This window comes from Sturnira hondurensis, unplaced genomic scaffold, assembly GCF_014824575.4.
Source record: "Sturnira hondurensis isolate 20B ecotype Veracruz unplaced genomic scaffold, ASM1482457v3 Scaffold0004998, whole genome shotgun sequence".
In the NCBI taxonomy this organism is placed as follows: Eukaryota; Metazoa; Chordata; class Mammalia; order Chiroptera; family Phyllostomidae; genus Sturnira; species Sturnira hondurensis.
Window position 1 is genome coordinate 1,688,125 of NW_028077629.1, and position 23,864 is coordinate 1,711,988.

At 39.0% G+C, this 23,864-nt stretch overlaps 1 protein-coding gene across 2 annotated transcripts in view; it reads right to left on the reverse strand.

Moving 5' to 3' along the window:
* The window catches only part of BMPR1B (bone morphogenetic protein receptor type 1B), a 102,675-nt gene extending 85,212 nt beyond the window's left edge, over positions 1-17,463 (reverse strand). The window contains exon 1 of one of the 2 annotated variants that reach the window (XM_037046082.1): positions 17,106-17,463. The gene's annotated coding sequence lies outside the window, so the exon portion shown is untranslated. The remainder of the gene's footprint in view (positions 1-17,105) is intronic. The other variant, XM_037046081.1, reaches the window with a different exon arrangement.
* Positions 17,464-23,864: the final 6,401 nt, after the last annotated feature.

Here is a 23,864-nt window from a genome sequence, read left to right on the forward strand (position 1 = left end):
CTCCTGCCATCACCTTAGTTTCCCAGGAAAGTAGGGCCTCAGACAACCACATGAACAAGAGTAGTTTACTGGAGAGCGCCATCCCAGGAAGGAGGAGGGCATGACCAGGGAAGAGAAACAGAGAAGAAAAAAAATGGCAGTTCCGGTTGAGTTATCTAGTACCCGTCCACTAGAGGCATTACGGCATCTGTCTGAGGATATCCATCCTGGGGAAAAAGAAGAAGGGGTTACCCCTCAGCTCCTACACCCCATGCGTATGTCTGCCCCTGCCGGTTACCTGCCCCTTCCTTGCAACACGTGCACAAGGAGAAAGTGGTTCCTGCCAGAGTCCCACCCCACTGGCTGCATCAAAGAGGCTGCAGGGCAGGAGGCCCAGAAGAAGGACAGAGTCCAGGTCCACATTCACAAAGCAGGGCAGGCCTTCCCGGAGCTGTTTGCTGCAGCTTCGGCGGCAGGAAGAGATAGTTCCCAGAGGACTCTGAAGCGGTGCACATGGGCGACCAATACAGCGAGTGCTGAAACAATTTTTCTAATGGACTATGTGTGCTATGTGACAGATAAAGAACAGCTAAGGAGTTTTGTCCTAATCAATGAAAGTGATGGAACTGCCATTAACTGACAGGAACGAGAGTGGGAAACGGAATTACGTTACTTCCTCCTTAAAAGTGAGTCATGGGTCTATGCAAACCACTGGAAAAAGCATGTGTCTCTTTCCGCCTTCATCTCCTGACCCCTGCCTACAACCTCAAGTTAGCCACTCACCACCCCTCACCTCCAGCTCCACACTCACACTGAACTCTGCAGTCCTCGGGCCGCACCATTGCTCTTTCTGATCTCTCTGGGGGTTTGCTCATGTCAATTCCTTTTAGGTCAGTTATTATCTGTCCCCAGTGCATTCCTTGTACTTGTCTGCCTCCACTTCAGAATGGGAGCAGGGAATATTTTCCTTGAACCCATAGAGCATACTGTAACATTAGAAGACAGTAGGTCTATAATAAATGTTTGGTAAATGAAGAAATAAATCAATGGTTTCTTCAAGTCATTTTATATTTATTTTGAAACTAAAATATTCATGCATCAACCCAACTTTCAACGTGAACTATTCCACCATTTTATTAAATCACCTCATCCTCTGAGACAACAAAGGTTATGTCCAAAGTCATGTAAGTAATAACAGAGCGACAATTAAAATTCAATTCTTCTCATTCTCATGAGAAAAAGCTGCTGCCTTTCCCCAGAATTCAATTCATTCTTAGACAAGACCTAAGTCTAATGTGCTCTGGGATATTTTGTATGATTGAGTCAGAAAAGAGTAAATATGCCTACTGCATTTTAATAGCAACTTTTAAACATAAACATAAGACCACTGGGCAATAAAACAAAGTCATTCTAGTGAATCTTAAACTTTACATGACTCATAAGGAGAGCGAGAATGTAATCAGATTTTGTGCAGTCAGCCCCATCACAGGCTTGTAGGTGAAAGCTCTTTTCCAACAAGTTCTCTGTTATCTACAGGACTAAGTGACACATTTAGTGAATGCAGTTCTCCCAGGGCTGAGACCAGCGAACTTCTCATCGTGCCTCCCTGGACCGATTCCATTCTAAATCTGATGGAAAATGTGAGCACATTGGTTTTAGACTCAATATAGGTTTCTGTCAGATAAACTTCTCGGCTGGCTAGATTTTCTGAACCTAGTCCTTTTCACTTGGAACAAATGTGTTATTCCAGAAGATGCCAACACATCATGTGTTCCTGATACATAACAAGATTAAGAAGAAAAATGAAAACATTTAAAATGCAAAACATACTTGGGAAAAAATTTCACAGTAAAGTGACCTGCGCAATGCTCTCAGCCATTTTCTAAAAGGATTTGGACAATATTTTAGAATTTAAGAGTACCCCTAGGTCCCATAAAATCTACAAAAGGTTTTAAGTTTACGGAGTTAAACGGCACACCAGACAAAACATCACTATAATTTATAGTGAAAAAGATCAATTAAGTTGGAAACTTCCAAAGTTCTATTAAGTCATTTAAAAACTCTCAGATTTAATTAGAAGAAACTACAAACTAATACATCCTTCTGAAATGTATGGATTGAATCAGATCATTATATATTGCGGCATTTTAATATTTTCCTAAACTAAAATGCCTTTACTAGAAAAATAATGCAGAGGACTCCACTATCTGAAACATTAATCGTTCCATAACTCTGCTCACAAATCTTCTATTAATTTCCACTACCCATGGGATAAAGTTCATGCTTACTCACCTGCCTTTGAAAAACAACATAATTTAGTCCACTGGTCCTCAAACTTTAGCTGCAAGTGAGTATCACCTGGATGGCTTGTTAAAACACAGATTTCTAGAGCCATCCCCTGAGGTTTCTGATTCAGAACATCTGGGTTGGGACCCAAGAATTTATATTCCCAGCAGGTTCCCATGTAATGCTGACATGGGGACCACAATTTGAAAACCACTAGCTAGTCACTATTTACCATTCGTGGTCCAACTTCCACTCCCCCACATGGATGTCTGGCTCTGCACATTTTCTATCCCTTCATTTTGTTTGAACTAGTCTAGATACTCTTATGCTTACAGACTCTAGGGTTAAAGGGACTTTTACTTAACCTGGACTATGCAAGGCAACTTTATTTCAACTGTATTTGAACACTGCCACAACTGTAGTCTGATTTACCTTGACTCAAGTTCGGCACTGCTTGTTATTGATACTCTGATGCACACACGTCAAGCTCTGAGGTCATTTTCTCACCCCAGTGATGGCCAAGGCCCTGAGTGGGAGAAGCATGAGACAACACTCTGGAAAACAAATGGTTTTGTTTTGACTTTGTGGGCATTTTCCCCAACCACTCTACTCTGTGACAGGAAAGGTGTTTCTGCTACATGAAAAAGTAGGAAAGTAATGGACACCTTTGATTCAGGAGTGAGTCCTCTGGCCTACAGGCATGCTGTCTGTCCCCAAAACGATCTTAATATGTGTAGGGAGAGCTTATGATAAAGGTCCATTGGCAGATTAACAGATGCCCACAAGGTCTGGACTAAGAATTATGAATAGCAGCTGTCTCCAAAAGATATCTTTTCCTTTTAATTGAGCAGGCAGGACTGCAGGTGGGCTACCCTGCTACGTTTCTAGCAAAGGAAAAATTATCTGACTTTAACCAGAACTAATGTTGACTCTTAACCACAAAGAATTTTTCTCATAAACCAACTAATAAAATGGCAAATAAAACTGCTTCACTAAAACTCAGACTTCAGAGATAAAATACAGGGTCTGGCAGAGGTAACACCATTGACGGTGGTTGGTAGAGAATGTGAACGTTTCACAAGAGACGGACAGCAATGTGAACATTTCACCTAAAATGTCATCTGGTGTGCTTAAGTGTGCTATTGTTATGTTACAGAATCATATGCTTATGATTTTGTAATAAAAGACTTACGTAATAATAAAGGGGCATCATTTGTGCCAGACCTTGATTTATTATAATTGGTGTCAGAAAAAGCAAATGACAGGCAATGAAGTAGCCCCAATTCAGTATTTCATTTGTAGAGAATATTTTCTGGAACCAAAGGTTTCAGTTCTTAGGGGGGAAGAAAATCCCATAACGTTTTCTTAACGAAAAGGGGAAGAGAATATGTATTTGATTTTGTTTCCAGTTATTTATTTAATTGTATAAATTCCTACCATTACACAAAATTTTGAGCATACTGGGTCCTCACAATTCATTGTTATAAAATCTTAACAGATTTTTTACCATTAAGAATAAGGAACTGTTATAGGACAAAGCCAAATGAGCACGAGTCTCTTCTTACCATCACACTAAATGTGCTAGTTATCACTCCTGTGAATATTTCAGGAGCTTTATAGAAATACAACTCACACACCACAAAATCCAACAATGTAACGTGCTCAGTGCAATGCTGCTCAGTCTGTATGCAGAGTCGCACAAGCACATCCCAATCCGATTGGACAGCACTTCCTTCACCCCCCAAACACGCCTCATACCCATTAGCAATCGATCCCCTTTCTTGCCCCGGCACCCCCACCCCCCAGGGAACCCAGAGCAACTCACCCACTTTCTGACAGTACAGTTTTAGCTATTCTGGATGTTTCATAAAAGCAGAATCATGCAAAGTATGATATTTGCCTCTGGCTTCTTTCACTGTCCAAGCCAGCTTCTTTCACCGGCTTGGACAGGGAAAGGTAACGTCAAAGTTTATTCATGGTATAGCATGTATCAGAACTTCATTCCTCTTTATTACTGAATAATATTCATTATACAATAGACATTTTGTTCGTCCATACATCTGGACCTGGGGGCTGGTTTTACTTTGGGGTTACTATGATGATGTGCTGCTCTGAACAGTTGTGTACAAGTTTTTTGTGGACATTAGGTTGTTATTTCTCTTGGGTGTATACATAGAAGTAACACCTAGGGGTCACACAGTAACTTAATATTCGACATTTTGAGGAACTGCCAGACTGTTTGCCAAAGTGGCTGCACCCTTTCACGCTCCCGAAGCAGCGCACGGGGGTCCCAGCTCCTCCTTTCCCACCGACACACGGTGCTGCAGCCACCCTAGTGCGTGACGTAGTATCTCATGAGAGTCTTGCTTTGATTCTCATCGATAATAGCTAATGATGTTAAACAGCTTTTCATACAATTATTGGCCATTTGTATATGTGGTCTGTAGAATTGGCTTTCCTGATCCTTGCCCATTTTTTAAAAGTCTGAACAGAGTTTTTATCGTTAGTAATAACTTATTACACAATAAAGCTAAATGAGCCGCAGCCCCTCTCCCTGCTATCCTAAACCTGCTATTTATCGCTCCCACGATGAACACCATTTAAAATGGTGCTACTTATCTTATTATTGCTGATTTTAAGAGTTCGTGTCTTTTTTCACTTTTTTGTTGATGTAGCTGAAGCATAAAAGTTCATCTTTTTAAATTGATGAAACCCATTTTATTTTTTGTTGTTCCTTGTACTTTTGGTATCACATATAAAAACGATTGCTTAACCTTATGAATATTTCTATATGATTACTACCTAATTTATAAATGATGTATCACTCTTCAACATGGTTGAAACAATTTATGTTCCAACTAACAATTGTTAAAGGTTCTCATTTCTGCACATCCTTGCCAAATGTTGATAATGTCAGACTGTTAATTATTTTGCCAGCCTGTTGGCTAAAGCTCTGTAGTTTATAGTATTTTTAACTTGCATTTCTCTATTTATTTAGCATTTCTCCCTATACGTCCATATTCTTGTCTGCAAATGGCCTGTTCATGTCCTCTGCCACTATTTTTGCATATTTTCATTTTTGAAGACATTCTTTACATGCATAATTCTTTACATAATTCTTTACATAATAATTAATATTTCTCCGTTACAAGTCTTGCAATATGCTTTCCAAGTGTCCAGATTGTTCTTTGCTTATTGGTGATTTACTTTGTTGAACTAGCATGAATTTTGCTATTAAGGAATCCCAAAATATTTTTTGTTTTGAGTTTTTTACATCTTTTTAGACTTAGAGTTATATAGATTTTCTCCTCTGAGAGATGCTGCATTGTATCGACACTAGATGCTAACAGAATGGACACGAGAACCAGCTATCTTGGTCTGGATCTAGACTCTCCCGTGGATTAACTCCGTAACCTGAGACAAGCTATTTAACCTTTCTGAACCCGTTTCCTCATTTAAACAGTGGCAACAATAAAAGCACCTATCTCATGACGTGTGGAACTGAAATGAGCTAGAGTACACGAAGTGTTTAACACTCAGAATATCAGCTATTATTATTTCTTAACATTTTCAATTTTTGGATTTTGCATTTAGCTTTCTGATATGCTTGGAGCTGATTTTGATACATTGTATGAGGTGAGCCTTTCAAACAGTCTAGCCATCCCCAATGACCTTCAGTGTCCCCTTAGACAAATATATATATATATATATACACTCTGTTCCACTGTTCTATCTCTACCTTTGGTCATAACCACACTATTGTAATTATTCTAGTTATAAAACTGTAAAACCATAACATGTTTTTTTTAATCAAGGAGAGGAGATTTCCCTACCTTGCTCTGTGCTTAACATCTACAAATGAAGACATTCACAAATTAAATGGTAAGAATCCTGACATTTGTATCCTTGGATTTGTGAATTACAAAATCACAAATGAAGTATTCCAGTTATTGTCTATGAGATGATTAGGAACTATAAGAACTATCTGAAACTATAAGAATGGCACTTGTTTTTTACCCCTAGACCTTTTAAATTATTTTGTAGATGATAAGGTAATGATACACTAAAAGCCATAGCAATAATAAACAAAGACTCTAGAATGAGAAGTAAAATGTTAAAGAACTTTTAGGGAATAATTTTGCTCAAGTATCCTGCAGGTACTAAGAGATGACTTAAAATCTTCAACAGAGCTTAACACCCTTTAAAAAGCAAAAACAAGAATCAAAGCAAAGCTGCAGAACAAAAGACCAAGTATTCTCATTCGGCTCACAAAAACCATAGTCTGGATTCAAGGTTACCAAAGAAATAGTCAAAGAAGAGGCAGAAAAATTAGGATCAAAAGTACAAAAATTTTACCTGGGAAAGACAGTTCATCAATTATTCTAAGACCTTTTACAGCAAATGCCCCACACCGTAAAATTCAATGTGTAAACCTAAAGGATCTCAGTATAAGTGATATCCTACAATGGAAAGGAACAAAAACCATGTAATTTTAGCATTGAGAAAGAAATCTGTAGAGGTGTTAGCCCTCACTCTCAACGTATAAAGCTGCAGATCACATTTCTTGTTTGCAGTCATAGCAACTCAGGATATTTCACAAATGGTCTTTTTAGCTTAACATCTGCAGGGATCTTAGGAAGAGGAAAAAGGGAAGTATGCTCCATTCTTCAATGCAGAATGCAAATATTTTTTCCCAGAAAATAGATGTGTTCCTAACGTTGTCTTTTCCTCACATCAAATGCTAAGATAATGTGGCTTAGAAAAAAAAGCGTGTAAATTGCATTCCTGGGAGAACTAAATTACAACAGCCTAAATGTGATTAAACGTAGAGTACTTTCTACAAAGTAGTATATATTAGAATAAATAGGAAAATCAAAGCAGGAATTATTAGTTGTGAGCTTTATTCATACAGTGAATTATTTATTTGTGGTGGTGAAGGTGTGTGTTCTTACAATCTATCTCTTAAATAAAATGTTCAATGTGGCAAACACTTTGTTTTGACAGTAATTCTGAAGTCAAATTTAAATGTCATTCCTGTAAGAACAAAAACCCTGGAATCCCACGTGCTGGTTCTGGTTCTACAAGTAATAGTGAGACTCGAGGTAAGTCACCTAACAACTGTATGCCTCATTTTCCTCATTGTGGAAATGAGGAAACACAAATTGATCATTAAAATAAACTCAGTCTTTTAAATTGGAGTGGGGGTGCCTGTGGCATGTATTCCTACTGGGTCTACTTTAGGTTGTGTAGATGTTTGTTTATATAATAGCACTTTATTTTCTGTTGAAAGAAACCTCCAGCTCCCTCATCCCACACACAAACTACTTCCGTTTTTACTTGAAAGAAATTCCTTTTCATGGTTCACAGTACATTAGAGACAGCTGCATTGCTGAGCTTCCTCCAGAACTTTAAAAAGCTGCAGATGTAGCCCATGTATGACACGGATCACAGAACAAGACAATTCCAAGCGTTTATGTTGCCGCTCCTCTGACCCTCTCTTAATGTTATATTTTCCAGGGTGTTGCCCGCCTACATTAAGAGGGTGTGTGTGTGTGTGTGTGTGTGTGTGTGTGTTTATTTTCAATCAAGCCCCCGAGGGAATGCAGGAGTTTTCTAAAGTTACTATCTTGAGTGCTAATTTCTAAAGCAAGATAAGGTAAAAAGTACATTTCCAGTTAATGACATTTTAACCACAGATGGTCACTACCTATCAGCTTCCAAAGAGGTGATCCTCGCATAAACCACACATCGTCTGGATGCGTTTCCATGCAGCCCTGGAACACACGATGTTTACCTGGAAAACTCAATTCTGGACTCTGAACCAGCAAAACCAGAAATACTAATCTGGGACAGGAAGAATTCTGGCACAGAGCATTTCCAGCAGAAGCAGAGAGTTATAACCTGGTTTATTTCCAGAAGTCCCCCAAATGGCAGGTACAGCCACAAAGACAAACTGCTCACTGGGAGCAACTCGTGGAATAGAGCTGGGCATGGGGCGGACAGGGCTGAGGAGCACCGACACAACACTACGGTGCTTTCTGAGGGTGTCACAGAGCCAAGCCCCCCAAAACTTCCCAAGAGCCTATCAGGTGTCCAGTGACTATTTGGAGACGCAGATTATTTAATTAATACATCTTAGAAAGACAGGAAATTTGGGATTCTCATTTCTGGTTCACTCTCCCAGAAATCCTTTTGTTCATACTTGGATTGTTCCAAGTAAATTAAGAATTACTATTCTTTCTTCATCAATTAGGGGCAATATATTAATAGTCCTAGTACAACTGTTTTATTAAACAATAGGCCATAGTAACGTAATATTTTATGAAAGAACATCTAAATTGGATATATGGATGAGTTACTCTTGAAACCAATTCCTGACAACTTCTTTTAACTACATGATAATAAAATAGGTTTTTATCTTGGTCAGAGAAGCCGGGGGCCAGGGGGAAGGGGAGAGGTTCTCTCTTTAGGTAAAGAACCAACTGGAATGTTTTAACTCTAATCTACGGTGAATCAAATCCCTTGAGGGGGGTATCTTAATCAATTGCACCTTTCTGGGCTTAGCTCCCAAATATCTGGTTTAGTAGATTTGGGGAAGGGTAAAAAGAAATGCATCTTTAAAATGACCTACAGTGATTCTGATGTAGGAGATACACTGAACCACACGATAGGAGGAACACTGCAGACTCCCTGTCTCTCAATGGATGAATACTGATAACACACTCTCACAGGCCGCTTCCTCCTCCACAGCCAGTGCAGCCAACCAGCAGTCAGCACTCGCTGCGACATCTGCAGGAGTTCTCATGTCACCTGACCCTGCATCCAGGTCTCCTCTGCCACACTGCACCAAGCTGCCACAAACAAAACACACTGGCCAACTGGTCTATTACTGTTGGCAAGCACCAAAATTTGCTCAAAACCTTTACAAATGAAACCCAGCTGCTTAAGCTCAATACCAGATGTCTTCTACAATGTGTGGCTTTGATAGATTAAATTGAGCATAAGAAAGAGATGAAATGTATAAAAATCAAATTTGCAAGATGTTTGTCATTAAGTCTGTTTAACAAAAAAACAGAAAATTATATTTTTCACTACAACAGGTTAGGTAGGGTAGATTAATAATATCCATAGCAGCTACTAGAATGCTTGTTGCAAATAAATGGGTTGGTGCACATCCAGAATATCCAAGCCAAAAACAAATCTCCAGAAATTTCCATTGAGAAGAATGCCATATGTCTGTGAAGTCCCATGATTTAGCACGAGGGTGCTTTTCCTTTAGACCCATCCCCCGATTTGAACAAGTTTTCAATCAGGGCCTAGGAAATTAAGTAGGAAATATTTAGTGATATTCCCTGATTTCAATAAGCTGCAATAATCCTGTGGAAACATGCATATAAGAAACATGTGTGTGGCAATGTATAATATGTATAGGAAAGTGTGGAAGTAAAAAGGCAATTTGTTTAGCAACCTCAACTAAGCAGCATCTACCCTCCCGTGACTGCGTCCTGATGAATCTCCCCTCAGGTGTTGTTTTCCAGGTCACTGCTGGGTCTTCAGTCGCTCAGCAGATCCCAGCGCCTGCAGGTGAGCCCGGGACCACTAAACACTCCTCCGAACCGCCGCTGCACACCCCTCACTCAAACAGCTGAGGGTTCACAGGGAGACACAACACATCTTTCTACAACACTAATGTTTTGAAAATAAAAAAGGAACAAAAAAAGACTTTGTAATGCCATCTGAAAAATTACTCATTTAAGTATATTCACCTTAAGCAATTCAAATATTCAGTTGAGATTTAGCCCTTGAAAAGTGCTTTAATATAATCATTAAAATTATATGCAATTATAATTGGCAGGTTATTTTTTTCAGATTTTAAAAGAATTGTCTTGGTTTCCCTTTCAAAGAGAAACCAAACTAAAGCAAAATACTTTAGCAAAGGTGTAGTTTAAACACAAATATTCCTACAAACATAGTAACAGAAAGATAATTTCAGGCAGAGTTTGCAAAACAAACCCAGCCTCAGGTTTTCTGAAGCTGTATGCTATTGGCCTTGGCATAGCTTACATTTGAAAGAAAACAGAAATGGCCAGAAAAATTTTAAGATGCCTTGCTGCATTCAATTGTCTCACAGTTGGCTGACAGAGCATCAGTGCAGCCCCCACATCACAGAAGTTCCACAACTGAGGCAAAAGTGACATTAAGTCACTGTTTCTTTACATGTAAAATTCCCATAAAATTGTGAAGATACCAAGATGAAGTTGGGAACACTATGTACCACAGGACAGTCAGGCAGTAAAAAACAATGAACTTCAAAGCCATTTTTTTGCACATATTCACGAGGCTTTTTAAGACCTAAGTTAGACATGTGCATTAATTTTACTTTGGACTCCAGAAGAGGTCAAAAGCATAGTTTCAGATATTAACTTCCCAGTATCTGATCAAATGAAAGATGTATACAGCTAGTCTCAAACCTGTGGCCTGTTCAGTTTCCTAATGCAAAATTTATGACTTGTTCTTTGTGAGACATAAAGTTTGCAACTACTGGTTTAATAAAGGAGTAAAAATTGTACATAATAATCTGACAGAACTAAAGTCTGCCAAGTAATTGAACACCTTGTTTCATATATTATTTTTGACCCTACCTTAATACCTTGAATTTCTATAATTTCACACTCCTTCATTTACTGTTAAAATAACTATGTAAAACTACAGAAATATGTTACTATTATTTTTGGTGACATTTCCTGGATAGCCAAGAATATGTAAAATATTAAAGTGTTTTTTTGTAATTTTCTAAGCATAGGGCTAATAACTAAGTCACTAAGCAGCCAACAGGAATTCATTGTAAACAAAGGAGCCCCGGGATTCTGCACACTCCTGTGACGAGTGACAGCAACAGCTGTCTCAGAAGTTTCTGCTTGTCAGCCCAATCCAGAACCTCTCCCAGAAAAACGTCCCTTCACCACAGTGTCTCTGTTCTTTCCATCTTGGTATCGGGGGACTACACATCCCAGCTGGGTTACATCTGATTACTTCAAGGGTGAGCCGCGAATCAAATTCTATCTCCAAAAAAAGCCAAAATAAGAGACGATGAAACGTTTATCAGTTAACTCTAGAAAGTCAAGCTGAAAAACGTCTTGGGAAATCAGGGAACACAGGCACTGTTTTGGGTCACGTGCAAAGCAATGAGCATGTCCCAGGAGACAGACTCCTCTGTGCAGCAAGCATTGTGTGCACTAGGGACACGGCAGCAAGTAGAACGGACAGCGTTTCCCTCCTGCTTCCAGTAGCAGAATGGTATGTATAATGATAAACCATGGCATGTACTAGAGAGCAAAAATACAACGAACAGTGAGGATAATGTAAGGGATCTTGTTCAATTTAAATTGGTAGGAAAAACTTCCACCTGACATTTCAATGAATTTGCAGAGTGGGTAAGCAAAGAACTTTGATGCTGTGGTGGCAGCGTATGTGACACCTGAGTGATAAAAGGTTTGGATCATTCCATACCTTTGGAAAAGCAAATGTGGTTGGTGATCGATGAGTAGTGAGAAGACCTGCAAAGGGAGTTGGGGACCATAGAAAGAGCTGGATTTTATCCTCAATGCCAACAGCATACATTAAAGAACTTTAAACAGAAATAAGGGAAGAGACACACACACAGAAAAGAAGATGGGCACGTCCTGAGGCCCCTCAGAGATACCGATGGAAGGAAGCTCCCGTCCTCAGGGCCTCTGAGTCCCACGGGACCTGTGTTTCTTTGGGCTTGTCTTCATACCTCCATGAAACCTCTTCTCTCCTTACATTTCAGTCCTTTATGACAAAAACATTAAGGCTAATACTGTGATTGCGCATGAAAAGCTAACTATCAAAGGAATGTGAAAAGAGATGATATCTAAGCAGAAAAATTAGTTAATCCAAAAGCCACAGCATCTCCAGGGTAGGAAGAAAAACAGCAGGGCCTTAAATTAAGAACTAGGTTATTCTGAGCACACAGTCACACCACCACCCTGAGATACTTTGACAGTAAAATGTCACAAAAAATATATTAAGATGGCCAATGTAACTATTTTACTGATATTAAAGAAGTGTAATAATCAAGACCAACAGGGAGAGCAGGCTGACAGCTGGGGGTGAGAATGGCTGGGGGTGGAGGGATTGACCAAAAAGAGGAAAAAACACAAACAGAAAAAGAATTCATGGACACAGACACCAGTGTGCAGACTGCCGGGGCGAGGGCGGGGGCGGTGGAGGAGAGTAGGGGAGATAAACGGTGATGGTGAGACACTGACTTGGAGTGGCGGACCCACAATAGAGTGTACAGATGATGTGTTTTAAAATTGTGTCCCTGAAACCTGAGTAATTTCATTACCTAGTGTCACCCTCCCTATAAAACTTAATAAAAAGCCCTGGCTGGTGTAGCTCAGTGGATTAAGTGTGGGCCTGCAAACCACACGATCACGGTTTGATTCCCAGTCAGGGCACATGCCTGGGTTGCAGGCCAGTTCCCAGCAGGGGACTCACGAGAGGCAACCATACATTGATCTTTCTCTCCTTTCCTTCCCTTCCCCTCTAAAGATAAATAAATTAAATTAAAAAAACTTAATAAAAAAAAGTGGAAAACGATCAGCATCCAGATGGACCTAAAACGTAGCATAGGGAAAGCGTGGTAGAAAATTTAGTTGATTAATGCATTTTCCTACAATTACTTGTCAATACTTCATCTTATTTAAAGATTTGACCAAGACCTGTGTGAATTCTAAAAATAAATATGCATTAGAAAATTAAGGGAAAAACATATTCATAAATTTGTTCCTGGCAGTTCTAAGTCAATAAAAGATTTGTGAAATGTTATTTTAGATTTAACTAACTTCCAAATTTTTTAATAAACCTTAATTTGAATGTCTCTGATCTTTCTAATACTATTATTCATCCAGAAGCCTCCACTTGAGAATTAAAAATAAAATGATCTAGCATACATATTTATATATACATACACATACGTGACTCACATATATGGTTTCCACTACTATTAAAAACATAACTAACTTCTCAGAAAAGGTACAACCAAATAATCAGAGTTTGTACGGAAGCGTTGTGTGAATGTCTGCTACCAAACCCACACAGTGGAATTGGAGAGCTACAGTTTAGTCACTTTACTCCTAGTTAAGTTATCACAGAGATCATGTTTCTTACATCTGTGATGCTCACCACAACTTGCAGTTATTGCCAATTAATAGGCCGAGATTAATTGTTGAAAGTGCCACATAAAAGCTTAGTAGAAAATATTTTAAACACAGAACCGCATTTATACATTTAACAGCTGTGTTGGTCTAACAGTTCGGATTTTCACTATATTTTGCCATATGGTAAGACGGATCATTTTTCACTTAAAATATCACCAAAAACGGATGCCCTACAGCAATATCGCCATTCTTATTTTGAAACTACATAGTCACAGCCATGTTATCCATCTGTTACTGCATTCCTTATGTGCCTTAATTCTACCTAAAATATTTAGTGACAATGATTCTTCTGAATTTCAATTTAGCATCAACCAAGTCAAACACAAATATTGCAACATGACCTGGCAGGGAAGAGGCAGAATGTAAAATCTTGGTTATGGAAAACTCTAAGAACCACATAGATTGGGAACTATTTTTTTTTCATTGGATTTGGGGATTTTCCTGTATTTAAAAAGATTTGATTCCTAATAAATTCCATATTCTCTTTAAAAAACGGATTCCTACTTTTTATCTCACCCCTTCCCCCATAACTCTTTACTGATGTAGAATTAATGTTAAACTGAAGACGAAAAGTTGTGGTTGCCAATTCTGATCTTAATCTGATTGTTATAATAATTCATCACCGTGGTTTTAAGGAGGGGAAACACTGCAGAAATTCTCACATACACATTTAACGGGAAGTTACATAAAAAGTTCACCTTTTTAAGACGCCAGAACATGAGGCCCACCCCTGTCAGGAAGGGCACACTGTTGCTGCCACCGTGTGAGAAAACAAACAGACAGCAAGAGTCCATCAGTTTGGGGGTCTGTCAACCTATCACATTTACAGCCTCACTAAATTCCTTTAGCAGAACTTAAGACTGGCAGTGATCAAAATGATATGTTAATACTATTTGCATATTACGCCACATTTGTTATAACTGTCTGTGACTCAGCACCGTGTGTGGAAGAGGAAGAAGCAGGGTAGTATAAATATCTCAATCCTTAAAATAATACATTTTAAGTAGAAATGAGCACTACAGATTTTCACCATTACAGTTCACATTTTCACTTTTACAAGGCAGCAATCCTCCATTTCACAATCCCCAGTTTTTTACCTTATTTTTTTAAAGATTTTATTTATTTATTTATCTTTAGAGGGGAAGGAGAGGGAAAGAAACATCAATGTATGGTTGCCTTTCGTGCGGCCCCTGCTGGGAGTTGGCCTGCAGGGACCTGGCCTGCAACCCAGGCATGTGCCCTGACTGGGAATCGAACCGCGATCCTCTAGTTCGCAGGCCCGCGCTCAATCCACTGAGCTACACCAGCCAGGGCCTACAATCCCCAGTTTTAAATAATGCATTTCTGAAGCAATCACAATGTGCCAATATGAAAAACACGAAGTTCAAAATGTCTACCAAGATGTACCCTTGCTGCCTTTCTTCCAAGCCTGTGCCTCCTCAACTAAAACATTTAAGATAAGATTACACAGTGATAAGATTTGGGCTGACAAATCACCCTACGCACAAGCCAACCTAGTTAGAAGAGGTTGGAAGAGGCTCCCCACGGAGACTCTGCAGAGCATTGTGCCATTGAAGGTGCAACTGCAATAGCATGCATGCTTCTTCCAGATAGAGCTTTCAGGTTTCCATACAGTTAATTTAAAAATATCTTTATTAGCCTGAACCTCATAGTCTCCAACTGTTTCAAATTATCATTTTGAAACATACTTACTTTAAATAAGAATTTAAGGTCTTAATAAATGCATAAATTAATGTTATTAATAATGATACTAGTCATAACACACCTGCAGATAATACTATGCACCAGACACTACTCTAAGGGCTTTACGTGTATTTACTCATTTTGTAATCAAATCAATCCTAAGGTCAGTATTATTATTATTATCCTCATTTTATGGTTGAAACACTTGAGGAACTAGTAAGATACCTCATTTGAGTTTACGCACCTAATAAGTGGTAGAGTTAAGAGCTCCAGACCCAGTCATTCTGGGTCATATTCCTAACCACTACGCTACAGAATAAACTAGAAACACACACACACACACACACACACACACAAGTGGCCGGGACAGGGAGTCAAAGGCTATGTTACCTAGAGAAAAACAAGGAATGACTCTGAGTTTCAACTCCCTCTTCGGGAAAGTAAGACAGCTGTACATTATTTTCATGTATATTCTAAGCCTAGCATTTATGATTCATAGATTTGCTCTTTAGTATATGGCCTCTCTGCTTTTTATTGATATACTTCAAGAGTGAATTTAGGTATTCATATACTTCAAGGACAATGCTGAAAGAAAATGAAGTTACCCTCAGGCAATCAAGGAATACTATAGCATAAATACAGGAACAAGAATTTCACGTCGAATGTATGATACTTTGAGCTCCCTGAAATGGCCTTAAGAAACAGTTACCCTGATGCCTTTCCAGTCTCTACTATAAGGTACAAGATTATAACAATTTTTTTGGAAAATAAACTAGCAAATCAGGTAAATTACCCATTGTTCCTTCATATCAATACATAAAACTCCCTATTATTCTTTCATGTCAATACACAAAACTCTGTTGAGTTACACTTATCTATACCCAAAATTAAAATGTTCATGTATCCAAGCCATAAAATACCATATCTGAGTAGTGTTATGGAGTACACTGAGATTATGAAAACATTCCTCTTACGAGTGCCAACCAAAAGTGCATGCCAACTGATCATGCGTACATCTCAAATCATCAGTATTGTCAAACTGGCTCTATAAAATGCACTCACAAGTACAGGAGGCGGAATTCTAGCTGCATTTTGATCTCATATATACTCCCTTTGTCCTCTGCCTTAATTTTATGAAACCTTTTTCTCTTTGTTTCCAGCTTCAGGAATCCCTCACTGCAAACTACCGTCACAGACAGTTGTTTCATATTTACTACGTTTCTTATCATAAAGTTATTTCATATTCATTTTGTTTCTTCTAACTTGAAAATATTTCACCTACTCTTATAATTACTCTTTCATTTCTTAAAAAAATTTTGTTACCCTTTCATCAACTTTATATAATAATAATTTTTCTGGACAAAATGATCGCCAAGTAAGCCTTGTTCCTGAGTGTGGATAAACTTCTGACATAGTCACAAATTATAATTATTGCCATTATAAAACTGGAGATTTACTCCATGCATCCATATAAAAATTCAAACAAACTTCAAAGTTAATTAGCTAATCTATAAAAATCTAACAGTTATTCAACTCAAAATGATCAAAACAAAGTTTATTAGAACTGTTATTTTCTTAAGTTCTCCACATACAAACTGTCACAGTCTGCTGACAACCCACTTTATTAAACCCAAAGTTCCAAACTGGACTGCACTTAAATTCTTAATTGCTAGAGAAAACAGAAACTTTGAATCCCTTTAAAGTCATTCTAATGCATTATCTAGGAAGCTCTGCCCTAATAATAGAGAAAATAGTAAAATGACAGAGAAGTTGGGGGATGCGGTTTGAAACTGTTGAGCCCTCCGAGTTCCATCCTGTGATAAAAGCCACAAAACCAGACACTAAGGGAGCCCCCGTCGGCACTGTCCGGTGGGGCACTGGTCTTCTTACCCCGTGTGTGCACAGGCAGGACCACGAGCAAGGAAATGTGAAGCTGCCAGCTTAGTTCTTCCAGCCAACTCATTACAGCGGGACAGCAGTGAGTGTGACCTTCCCGCTGAAGCCTCCTGTTTCTTGCCTCTCCTCCTTTCACTGAGATGCCTGCGCTGCCACTCTTGTCAGAGCTTCAGGCAAGCCTGCCAGCAAGCCTGAGACAGGACCGTGGAAGACAAGCCTGTTACAAACTGGTGCTGTCACCACAGAGACTTCAACTGATCACCTCGTGGGGAGGACAACAAAGGGCGGTGAGGACCCGGAGCAGGACTGTTTTCTTAAGAAGAGAGTGTGACCCGGCTGCCCACACATGGCCGCACAGCACAGGCAGGTGCCTCCCTCAGCACGGCCAAGCCCACGTCCCCAGAGCTCCCAGCAGCTCTGCAGAGGTCCCAAGGCAACACACACCTACACTGTACCACCATGAAACAGGCTATCTCTATTTCTGCACTCAAGGTTTTCTCTGGGCTAAAACTGGTCACTGTTGGGAACCGTAAAAAGAGGAGGAGAAATACAATGTTATCTTTGATAAAGTGATAGAAATACTGCAACACATCAAGTGTCAGGTTATGGTAGCTTTCTCACCCTGTATCTACATTTAAATAATGAGGCAAATGCCTTTGAATCAAGTGCTCAGATATGGAAAAGGATGTAAAAGGCATTCCTTGATGAATATTTCCAGTTAAAATATTTCAGTTAAGCTACTCATTAATCAGTTCATTTTAAGTTACTATAGTTTGAAGTTTCCTATATAAAAAACAAGAACTACTGTGAACCTAACCACTTACTATGTAAATATAATCATTGCAAGTTACTCAGTTTTTTAAATATTTTAACTGTGATTATGTCTCAAGGTAAATAATGCACATTTTGTAAAATTTGATTTCCCACGATATTCTGAGTGATCTTTTTCAACACTAAAAAACTTTTAAAAGGCCATTTGATTTCTTTCACTCTGAGAATTTACAATAAAGGAATAGCAGGGGATATAAATGAACTGTCAGTGTGTGCAGACACAGCGATGTACCATAGACAGATACAAAGGGGAGGCACTGCTAAGGGTTCAGGAGTGGGAGAGCACAGGCACACTGCAATGGTGACATCTAAGACATCATCAGATGTGTTTGCTTGACATTTTAAGATTATCTGGGGAAAAATCTATGCCATCTTCACCTTTAAGGGACACCCCCCTACACACAGGCAGCAGCACCTCCCAACATGACCCTCTGACACGCCATTCCACTCTGTTCTCTGGCTTAAGGTAGCCCAGCAATTGCTGTCTGTGGCTTTACAAAAACCTTCAATTCCCACTTTCATGAGATGAATTCAACAGAAATCCTGGAGTATACTAAACTTAAGAAACTACACATTTCGTATTTCTCAGAAGCCATGCAACCAATTCATGAAGAATATGGAAGCTGGGGGTGGTACCTGAGGCAGACTTTCAGGATCATTGCTCGACATCCCTTTAAACTAAAAAGAGAGATTGAGGCATAACTAATATGAGTAAAAGCGATTGGAAGCAGAGAGGTTACACGTGGGAAAAGCAGGCAAAAATCAAGCAATAGAATCTCTTGTTCAAATCTTCTATATTGGGCTCAGAGCCACATCTCAACATGGTTCCACTGCCAATTTGGAAGCCAGCCTTGTGCTTTGGGATGAGGAGTACACGGCTGAAATGTGGGACAGCTCCCACCGCTCGCATTTCCCCAATATGGGCATCCATAAACTGTTCAAAGCATGAATAGAGAATAGTTGCTCTCTCCCTAGAATCCTAATTCAGTTCAAAACAATTCATATCAGCAATCATTTCTGATTCTGTACTATGTGTTACCTGAAGTACAGGCACTCAAGAAATTTATAATGCCACAGAAAAAGCACTTTACATTATATACAATATATATGAGAGAACTAAGTTTAAAAAAGTACAATATTTTAAGATGAAGGGTCCTCGAGTGAAATAAAGACAGAAAGTCAGAATAAGAGATGGATTATACTACTTTGAAGAAACAGCTGGAGGCTGAAATATTAATTTAATTTATTTAGATAGCAATAGAGGAGATAGAAAGGGAAGGACAAGATTAGAAGATCAAATATTTCCCTTGTGCAATAGCGTGAGAAGAAAAAATCTTACTGGAGCAGAGCGCTCCTATTAGTAAAGAGTTCAAAAGAAAGTTAAGGGTAGAACCAGATTGTGCAGGACTCTGAATACAGGTTGCAAAGTTTAGACTACATATTACACAACTAAAGGCATTTGAGCAACTGGATTGATAAATTTAAAATAAGGTTTGGGATTCCATCATAGAGGATGAGTCTCTAAACCTAAACTTCCAACTATAGGAGAAGTGAAAATTAGAAGCCTGAGGAGAAGGTTCCACTTAGTCCAACATTTTGTTAATAATGTAGAATTCTTTTGTTCACCTGTGATATTAAGAAGTTCAAGATGTATCCTTATGAATTCCTTCCATTTTCTCTATACGGCTTAACATACGCTGGGTGCCCACACAGAAGGAGATGTTCTATAAAATGCATAATTAGGTTCCAGACAATGAGGCTCAAATGATCTAATAAAACTCTTATAAGGAAGATGAGAAATCTCGCTTAGCAAACAATCCTAATTTGCATATGATTCAGCACACTCATCTTAAGTACACACCAAATGAGGCTTCAAAGGACACTCTGAATTTAAAAGGTCTGAATTGGAAAACGCACATGAGAGAAGAACAAGGAAATAGAAGAGAAGGACTACAGACAGTACTGCCACCGTGAGCAGGCAGTGCCACCACTACGTGTCACTGTGCAATTCCTGCACGGACCCACTCGCTCCAGGCTTGCGGGGCCTGTGGAGCAAAGCACACCTGTCTGTGCTGTGTAGCCCTGGGCCAACTACTGAGACTCTGTTCTATGGCTTATTCATTTCCCAACTGTTAAGATTTTATATAGATTAGGGAGGAAAATAAACATAAACAACTGATGACGGAACCCAGAAAGAGGACATCAGAAAATGGTCAGCAATTTCCTGACAATTCTCACTACTGTCTGCCTTCTCCCACACAAACAAAAAGGCAACCCCCCCCCCTTGTTAACAATAACGTTCTTTAATATAACATTTACCAGGTTGTTCCTGTCACAAACAACATGAATGGGAAAACAAGGATATGAAGTACGAGGCACCGTATTTTGCCGTGTATAATATGCTCCCATGTATAATATGCACCCATGTTTTATGTGCATTATACACAGGATTATCATAGCCATCATTATACCCATGTTGATAATCATCATACCCACTTATAATGCCCATCTTTATTTTTCTTTCAAAAATTTGGGCAAAATGGTGAATATAATACACGGCAAAATACGGTATGTCTGATGTTAAACCAAGGTTTTAAAATTTTCAATTATACCCGCAAAGGCAAATATTTATTTACTTGTTTTTACTTAATTAAATATTCATATAATCGAAACAGAACTACATGAAATTTTTTAACTATGATACTTTTTTAACAATTTCATTTGTGACTTGTCTTCACAAAAAAACTCCAGATCTCCTGATTTCATGTATTTGTTCAAACTGCATTTGGGGGACTGTCTCATGCATAGAACATGAGAACACCATTACAAAGTAATGGTGTGTGTGGAGTATACGTGTGCGCTCACGCAACTGTTTCGCTGTGTGTGTGAATTCAAGTGCAGCTCAACACGAGCTTCAGTAGAGAAACTGTACAGACTTCTGTGTGGCTGATGAGATGCTTTGTAGAGAAAACACCTGTTTAAAAATGGAGGTTGTAGCTTTTTTTTTTTAATAGAGAACAGGCTGACAGTGACCAGGTTGTAGCCTTTTAATGGACTACTATATGCATTTAGATTGTAAGGCTTTGATGTTAAATGTTTCTTTTTTTTCACAACCAGCTTAGGATGTTTTATCTAATTATTTTTCAAGTACAGTTTTCTGTCATAATGTTTCTAACTATTCAATGATTTCTTTAATTTCTTGACTTGTGCATGGTAGCACAGCAAACTCATAGGAATTAGTATCAATTGTAAATTTGGGGGATTTGTTTGCAGTATTGAATAATGAGATGAATGTTGGTTTCTCTACTACTTGAACATTTCTGCTAATATTATATTTGGAACAACATCTACTTTTTAATTAAACTTCTATTTGTACACATAGACACCTAAAATTTGTGATAAAATTATGTATATTAAAAAAAGCACCCGCCTTCAGGACAGAACTGCTCCTAGAATGAGTGAAGATGACCATCCAATGAAACAGTGACAGCCCAGCCCAGAGACTGCCTGCTGTGGGGAAGGAACACGGGAAGCACAGTGGATAAACAGATTCACCAGCTCGGGGTGGGGAGTGGGCTTGTGCAGAACAGGCATCTGAACTTGGTCTTCAAAGATAAGTAGGTGTTCACCGGGTAGAGGGAGGCGAGGAATATTAAGCTAAGAGAACAGATAGTACAGACATTTATGAGAAGGAAAAAAGAGCAGTGTTTGCAGAGAATATGAGTCTGAGAGAAGGGATATACCTAGAGAGCAGTGAGCTCGGGGGCACATGGACTGGGAGAAGTCGGGCAGGGCCTTATGTCTCATCATTTGACTTGATTTGACCCTACAGACATGGGAAGCGATGCCTTCATTTCTCAGGAGGTATTCGCCCAGTTTATTTTCCACTGTGTGAACTGACTGCAACCCCGTCTTGCAGCTGATCACGTTTCAAAAGAAGCTGGTAAAGTTTCTGAGACAGGATAAAAAAATATTTTCCTTTTTATCTAAGAAAATGTAGCGATATCCTTATTATCCTTAAAGAGCACAAGGTGACTGTTGTTTTTTTATTACTTGAACATCCCTGCCAATAAACATCTACTTTTTAATTAAACTGCTGTTCAAATACACTGACTCCTAAAAATAACCACTATTCCCTGCTTCTCACTTGAAGCCATAGCATTTGAGGCCCCTACCACTCCACTGAGTTTTTCCCTAAAATATTTTTCAAACTTGCATACTTGGTGTGCCCAAAATAGAAAAGTGTGTGCAGTAGGGCACTGAAGATTTCCTTTCGTTATTCTGAACTTTAGCCATTCACTCACATACACACTATACACTGGTCGATGTAAACAAGTTACTCCACTTTGGAGAAAAAAACAAACAGCAGAACGCAACCGCACAGAAACGTTTCTTCTGACTTCGGAGTCTGTAAAGACCACAACATCAGCCCGCTTTTTCCAGGCTGCCCCCCGCCACCCCAGCCCACTCTAATTTGCAGCATTCCACATCACTGGTCATTAACAGCCCAAGGTCCCCTTCAGCTGCAGTGAAAGACCATCACATCATTACAAACAAACAATCCCTTTCTCCCTCCAAGGAGCGACACAGTATTCTGAGCACGTCTTCCCTCGGCCTTTCAGGGCTCTGCCAAGGTCTCCATGAGTGGGAAGGGGTAAGAAGAGAGAGAAAATATCCCACAACTTGTCTCAAGCATGGAGAGGATGATTTGTGTTCTGTCTGACGGGATATGACTGTCACCGCTGATCCGCTTTCAGGCCGAGATTACATGTGATAAGGGCTGACCTTCTTTAAGTATTCACACATTATGCACTCATGGAGAGCAGGCAGGACACAAAAGTCCTTCAGATGTTCTGGACATCAATCAAGTGCACAGCATGGAGCCTGCCAAACTTTTCTTCCATTTACTCAGGGAGAGGAAGGGGGAGTCCAAGACAGACTTAATCAAGTTTAAAGCTATGCCACAGTATATTTGCGAAGACCATTGTTATTAAAAAGGGTGCTGTTTGAAAAAAAATTCTCTACAGTTACCACTGGCGACAAAAAAATTCACACACAAATGTAAAGACATCCAGATTTCACTACAAGGTTCAGAATCTCGAAACTGTTGCTACAAACCAGGTTTCGGTAGCTTTAGAAGTTTTTTTAAAGTAACTTCATTAAGTATAAATTTCAAGAACTAAAAGCATAATTTTTACAATAACTATATATCAAAGGTATCTTTTCTGAAGAATTTATAAAAGTAACAGAGGAAATGCATTTGTTACAAAATACTCTGAATATATCTTAATATAAATTAAACACTAACCTACAGAATAAACCACTTTTACCTAATGCAAATATTATCGTTATTAACAGTCCTGAGCCCCAATATAATGGAATGTCCATGACAACATCATCAATATGGGTTTTCGACATTGGTCTTTCAACTTTGCTACTTCCTACAACTCATTGAATAAATAAGCCCCGAACCATATTCTTCTAAAGCACTGGAACACTGTGTACTTGGAGGGCACAATATGATCATCAGCCCAACCAAAACCATCAGAGCAAGGTGCTTCATGGAATTTTATGATACAAATATCTTAAATCTATGACAGTATCACTTACCGAGAGACTGCAGAGTTCCTTTTAGACGCTCATTCAGACCGTGACTATAGCAAGGATATGCACAGCCCGCACACAAGATAAGCTGAATATATTCAGAAAGCAACTAACATTAAAGAGTAGGAAGAGACATAAAGGCGACTTATGTGATTAAACTACCAATGAAAATTAACTCGGTGAATTTGCTAAGATAAGCTCTACAGTTAAGACAAAAGACAAAAACAAAAGAAAACTCCAGACTGCCCCAGGATTCTTTAACTCCGTGTATGCATATTCTGTTTTGGGTATTTCCTGAGATCCTTGGTATTCAACTAA